Source organism: Botryllus schlosseri, chromosome 1 (genome assembly GCF_051294905.1).
Source record: "Botryllus schlosseri isolate E-star chromosome 1, Bs_hap1, whole genome shotgun sequence".
In the NCBI taxonomy this organism is placed as follows: Eukaryota; Metazoa; Chordata; class Ascidiacea; order Stolidobranchia; family Styelidae; genus Botryllus; species Botryllus schlosseri.
The window spans coordinates 14,510,285-14,517,392 of NC_137236.1; the positions used below are offsets into that span (position 1 = coordinate 14,510,285).

At 41.4% G+C, this 7,108-nt stretch overlaps 1 non-coding gene across 1 annotated transcript; it reads right to left on the reverse strand.

Annotated features, from left to right (window-relative positions):
* Positions 1–6,804: 6,804 nt before the first annotated feature.
* Trnar-ucg (transfer RNA arginine (anticodon UCG)) lies at positions 6,805–6,877 on the reverse strand. The gene has a single exon. It is a non-coding gene; the product is annotated as a tRNA-Arg (tRNA).
* Positions 6,878–7,108: the final 231 nt, after the last annotated feature.

Here is a 7,108-nt window from a genome sequence, read left to right on the forward strand (position 1 = left end):
AATTGCGGGTTTCCGGTTTTAAATGTTATCGGCATTTTAATGTTGAAACAAGATATCTTGCTCTCATTCTCTGTCTGTGTTTGCCAGACTACATATGTTGCGTGGAACGGATTGTGCGCCAGGCTGCTACAAACTGGCTCAATTGATTCCAGATACGTTCAGCTCTGAATACCGCATTGCTTCTAACACATCCTTATTATATCACTGTCAACGTAATTGACAACAGGAGCCTAATAGCCCCAACTCAAAATTGCCATCGATTTTACTGGACCTGCTTCGGTCTACCACAGGGGTCGCCAACTCAAAATGGGTCGCGGGCCACTTTTCAAAATTCCTAGAGGCCGCGGGCCGCATGACTTCAATATCGAGAATAACATAGCCAACACAGCTCTCTGCTGTGATCTCTTACATGGGCGATGGACATAGTCACCACAAAATAAATGATATTTTATTGAACAAACACAGATACAACAAAAAATATCATGCTCATCAATTTCATTATATTTTGAACTATTAGCTGCACACGATACTATTACTGCACACTCTGTAGCAACTAAAACATCAGGGGTGGGCAACCTTTTTGCTATTCACGGCCACATTTCGATTACTCATGTAGCCCGCGGCTGCATTCCGGTGCATAGTGGTGATAAACAAACTGGGGCCAAATATCCACGTCAAACTCACCATGTCCATTGCTGGTACACTCCGGACAAATCTATTTACGCATATCGGCTTACTATGGGCACCGATACCGTGAACATAGTCATGTTATGAAGAACGACAGGGATACGCACTGTAGTCGCGCGAAGCGCGAAAACTTTTTCATGTTTATGAGTGAATTTCATCATTTCATATTAGTATAGTTTCACATATTACTATCAAATATTCATCCTTTCTCCGCCCATGTGATCAGATTCACCGGTAGAGTTTATGCAGGGGGGGGGTGCAAACACTCAGAGAACTTATTAATGCTGGGGTGCATCTTTGGGTAGTCCAATTCTCATTAGTCCCCTATGTTGCATGCAGTTATTTCTTGACCTCCCATTAGAATTGTCGTTATAGTGGAAATATATTGGATTCGCCCAAACGCAGACCTACCAGAAAAAAAATCGGGAAGAGGAGAACACGATTCAAAATTGGTATTTCTTTATGGGTCGCATCATTTTCTCCACTGTTCACATCTGTACTGTGGGACTCAGACTACAAAGGACACTGCTGTATTAAAATCAAAAATCAACTCGCATAAAAGCGCAGATAGCGCGAAGAAAATTTCAAGAATAATTCTAACCTCACATTAATTAGGGAGTCAATTCGTAAATTCAATTTGCATAATATTGACAGCCACCAACACATCCTAATTGCATTGAGTATTGACGGCCGCATAATTTTTCTTCTACTGCCGCAGATTGGCCGCCCCATGATTAAAGAATCGATATTGGGGCTAGTTGTAGACACGGAACGACGGTAGCCTATTTGCTAGAAAACTATCTCCTCGTAAAGCATGATTTATTGGAGAGTCCGAAATCGTTTATCAAGCCTCCCGGTCTTGGCAGTGGTGGGCCATTGCACGCCAAGGCAATATGCCCATTCATATCAGCAAATTATTCGTCCATATATAATGGTATTACCATGCCGAACCGCAGGAATAGTTTGTTTTTGTTTGTTTGTTTTATTGATACAAGAACAGTGGCGCTTTTCGCCTAGTAAAGCCATGTGCGCCACGACAGTAACATTTGTAATATTTCATTGTCTTTGATTTTCGTCATCTTCCGGGCGACTTTGCACACTCGCATTCTTTCACCATCGGCCTCCCTCGTTTTTCATGCGCCCGTATCTTCGTCTGTACTGCCGACTTATCGACGCGGCTCACCATACATCTGGGCTATTCGTACGACACTACACATGCAGTGGAGGTCAGCGATGAGGAGCCAGATAAACCTCCGACACATAGAAGTAGGTCCGAACCGCGATTCGAACCACTAACATTGATGTCGTGACAGCGGTGCATAACCAGTGTTGCCAATTTAGCGATTTTGTCGCTAGATCTAGCGATTTTTTATTCGGTTTAGCGACAAAAATATCGATCTAGCGACTAGCGATAAATCTAGCGACTTTTGAAAAATATTTAGCGATATTCTAGCGATTTTTTCTCAAAAATATCTGATATCAATCAGTTAGTTATGAGCAGCAAACATCATGCGCGTTCAGCGTTCACCATATCATATAAGCGCGTCTACACCTCAGCACGCATCGCCGATCTGCATTCAGGTCGCGTTCGCGTGTATGGACACTGGGCAGGGACGTCAACTAACTTTCTTGGTCATGGGAGCGAAGTTCGCCGTAACCTTTCCAGCCATAAAATCCGCCGAACTTGTCAAGATCCTGACCAATTGACCGCCAATACATTACGAGTAATCACAATCATTCTCACTCAATGAAATTTGCAATACATGTTCCGATATATGAATTAATTCTTTACGCCCACGTAGGACGAAGATAGGGTTCCCCAATTCCGCATCCCACTAAAACTGAAATCGCTATTTTGCATCGGACTTTTGACACCTACACGAGTCTAGGGATTTCTATAATTCTAGATATCCCTGACGAGATGTAACAGTATCAGTACTAGGGCTGGGCAAAATCGAGTACCTTAGTGATTTGATTCTGAATCGAGTATTTTGCTTTGAGTCTAGTGTCACTCCTTATGACGTCATAACATCATTTATTAATGTCAAGGTTCAAATATGCAAATATGCGTCTTTTCTGCCACCACAAACAATACAATGCCCGTTATATCTATCACATTAAAGATACTTTGGTATTTTTCGACCATAACGATTTCATTGCAATTGGTGACAAAGTTGTTGAGATGATCAGGACTTCGGAAATGTGTTATTTTCAGTCGTAGCTTTGCACTATCTGTTTCGTATGCCGCGATACGGCCAATCATGGTTTCAAGGCCTCCACAGTGGAAAATGAGTATCGAAACTACAATTCCCGTTGACAACTTAACTTTTAGTGGCGATGAGCACATAATTTCAGTACTTTACTCGAAAAAATCGTCTTTCACTACTCGACTCGATTCAGTAAACTTAATACTCGATGTCGATTCAGATTCGAGTACTAGAATCATTGTGCCCAGTCCTAATCAGTACTATAACACTATTCGTACCAATATCGAGATCCAACGAACGGGTTTAAATCGCCCTCCCTCAAATTGCCTGAATACACTCACAGTTTTATATCATATTCGTGTAAGATAAATCAAAACAATAAACGATTACGTTGCGTAATACTTTCGACACCAAGATCAGATGGATGATAGGGAAATAGAAAGATAATTGGATGGTCAGCCGCTAGTATTATAGTCTAAAGTGCACGTTGCAACTTATGATGGCCGGCAAACCCGGTGTGGGTCATGTCGACTTCAAGTACTCCCACCCAGTTACAGGAAGGCAAGAACGTTTCCGCAATTATCAGTCGGCCTATATTGCATCAATGCATATTATATATCATTGATCGTATTTCGCGTATTCACGGACGCATCGAGCAAGGCACTTGTATATCTATGATGCTTTTCACTTCAAATTCCCTTCAGCGGCAGTTTGTGTCACGCCTTAATAGAGAATGATGACTGCAAACCTGGTCAGTGGTCACGCAGAGCAATATGGTTTCTTGAAATGTACCGCACAATTTGTCTCGTTTTGAGATGACTGACATGACTCTTGGGTATTATAAACTAGAATATGATAAGTGGCGTTTGAAACAGACGATTAAAATATAGCTAATAAAAATGTATGGAATATATATGGATATTCTGGTTAAATTCAACAACTTCAGGGATTAAAATCAGATTTAGCGACTTTTTCTAGCGATTTTGTTTCAAGATTTAGCGACATCTAGCGATGTTCGACGCCAGTTTTAGCGACTTTTGTCCAGCCGGAGTTGGCAACACTGTGCATAACCAACTGCGCCACTCGCTTCCCCCCGCAGGAATAGTGATATTGGGCACAGTAGAATGGCTTTACTTTGAACAACAACAACAATATGTTTAAACTGAAATCAATTTCGGCATTTCGAAATGGCTTTCTGACCGTTCTTCAAAAATTTCCCCAAATCAGGCCGCGGGCCGCAAAATATGACCTCGCGGACGGCGTGTTGGTGACCCCTGGTCTACCATATAGTGAGGTTCATGTTCGCGTTCTATGTGTTAACCATGGAAATTTAGAGGTTCACGTTCGCAAATGAACCTTTGTAGGTAGGCAATCATACAACATCATGAACGAAATACACTACATGTAGGTAGTCAGCAAATGATGCTTATTCAATTCATCCAATCCAGTGCTTTTCAACCTTTTTGAGCTCCATTCGCACTTTCTTTGTGAAATAAATTTCATTCGCACAAAAAGATGAAGATAGGCCTACTCAACATTTTGTTCAGATGTGCAACAATATGGATAACTATGTAGCTTAAGCTACCAAATGTCTCATTAAAAAGGCAACTTTTTTCGCTCGTTTTACTTCCAATTATTTCAATACAACACTTCTCGACCAAAAAATGTTGTTCGGAATTTGTACAAGAACGTCTACTAGTGCTTGGATGCCCAGGTCTTAAAATCTGTTCTGCACTCCTATCCCAAATATAGCGTATTTTTCGCGAGTGAAAAATGCTTGCGGGCTGAAATCGTTTATGAGAGCTGACACAAAGGTCCCGCGAAGCTCCAGTTTTTCGAAAGGATGAAAAACCCACACGTTTGTGTTGAGGTTTTTGTCTTATGTCTTTGGAACATAAGGTGCAAAACGATCAAGAAGAGTTGGCACATTAGAGCTCGATACCTGATGACACGTTGCTCCAACTTCTGTCTCTCAAGTTTATGAGAAGAGCAAATACCCCATGGTAGGCCTACTGCGTGCTCTACTCTTCACCCCAATCTAACTTGAGAATTCATAACAGTTTGATAACGGTAAACCAGCTTTTAGACTACCACCAAAATATGAGTTTTTGTGGAATCTCGCGACCCGAGCCTCACCCATGAAGAGGAATTTAGATTTAATATTACAGTTGTATGCTACGATGTTACGGGCATATATGACAGGACATACAGAACGCGCACATCACAATTCTAACCAACACAGCTCTACGACACATGTCTGACGTAGCCTACACGATTTCAAATTAGGGCGAATTAAATTCCTCTGCGTATCACAGTTGTTCTATATTGTCGACTCAGATTGCAAGAACGCGACTATTCCGTGCCGACAACGGAGCATATCCAATCCATCTCGAAAGGTTTGGCCATCCAGCATCGGTCATTTTTAGACCAAGGTTTTGTCGCCGCTCATGTTTTTGGCACCGCATTTTATCAGCGGTTTATTCGCCAAAACGTTAGTTTTCATGTGCCCCGACGCAGAAGGGGTTGGCCTCGAAATGAATGAGTCTCATAGGCCTGAACTCGCTCGTTGCACACCCCTACACTAGTTCATCCCAACGGTCTTCGACCATGATTTCCAGAAAAAAACAGTCGGACAAATTTGATCATGAATTCCATGCCATATTTGTTGCGCGTCTCGCTCATTGGCTACAGTAACCAACACAGTGACCTTGGATATGTAAAAACGATCGCAGGATGTTTTGCAACAAATTCAATAAATATTACATAGCCTACATATTCACAGATAGCTCTGGCACCGTGTCGACCCAAAATTATACCCTTTGCAGTCCCTACTTTCATAACCATGAAGGGGTAAAAATTTGACGTTACAGTAAACTTGCGAATGTGAGTCGCTGTAATGATGGTATTTGCTACTATCCTCGTACCTCGCGCTAATCGAACAGTTATTACGAAAATATGATGATTGTTTAGCAAAAGGAAGCAGAAAGTCAATTTGACATCATTTTTCGAGCCTGTCGCAGGATCAGACGGGCTGATATACTGTATGTCTGCCACTATACAGATTGTAGAGATCTCTATACTGCCACTACACCAGCTTCCAAACCAGACTTTTGGTGACGTAATAATTATAGTGTGGGAATATTAATTCACCACGGCTTGTAAGAGCTACGATTAGTGGTGCGTCGTATTCAGTTTTTACAATTGCGTCGCAACTACAAAAGTTACACTGATTCTAAATTTCCTATTAAGTTTATTTGAATTATTCCTCGTCAGAAAAGTTAACAATTAATCATTCGCACTTAATCCGGATTTTCATTCGCACTATTCGCACCACCTTCGTCATTCGCACTTGACCCGGATTTTCATTCGCACTGTTCGCACCACCTTCGTCATTCGCACTGCAATTTTTTTCATTCGCACCAGTGCGAACCGTCACACAGGTTGAAAAGCACTGATCCAATCAATAAAATCGATATAAAGAATACATTGTAGTCTAATGTAAAATATCTAGCAGGCGTAGGGCATCCATCTTGACTTGATGTGTTTATTGTATCATAAAAACTAATTCCGTGCTATTAAGGTGTTGGCTCATCTGTATTATGGTCGTATCTTGACTCGTTTTACACTCTGCTCAATATCAATTATGTGATAGTCAGACGCCGAATACATTTTACGGTCTGGCCTAGACTATTAAGACGAAAGCTAATATTCCCTTGTAATTCCTCGCCGGAATTGTTGGCAAAGCGATGGAAGGTATCGATTTTATTTGATTACTATAGCATTTAATAGCTCCAGTTGATACATTTGGTGACGTTTAACAAGTCAGCATTTGCTTCAGGATTGTCATTGCGTCATCCATAGTTAGAAGCCCATTGTTGAAACAATAATAGATAGAAGTAAACTAAAACGTTGATCCCGAAGGGACTCGAACCCTCAATCTTCTGATTCGAAGTCAGACGCCTTATCCATTAGGCTACGAGACCGGTCGTTAGTGCGGAGGCTTTTCTTATATTGTCTCTATATGGCACCTTCAAATTTATAATTGTATCAATGACTCTGCTATTTTGTCCACTCGAATTATCCAATATAACTTAACATGCCATCAAGCCGTAACTCGACTCAGGGCCATTACCATATCCTTGCCTCATATCGAAGTTGGTCTCTAAACGACCAGATTTTCGAGTGCGACTGTGATCTTGCTTATACATCGATGA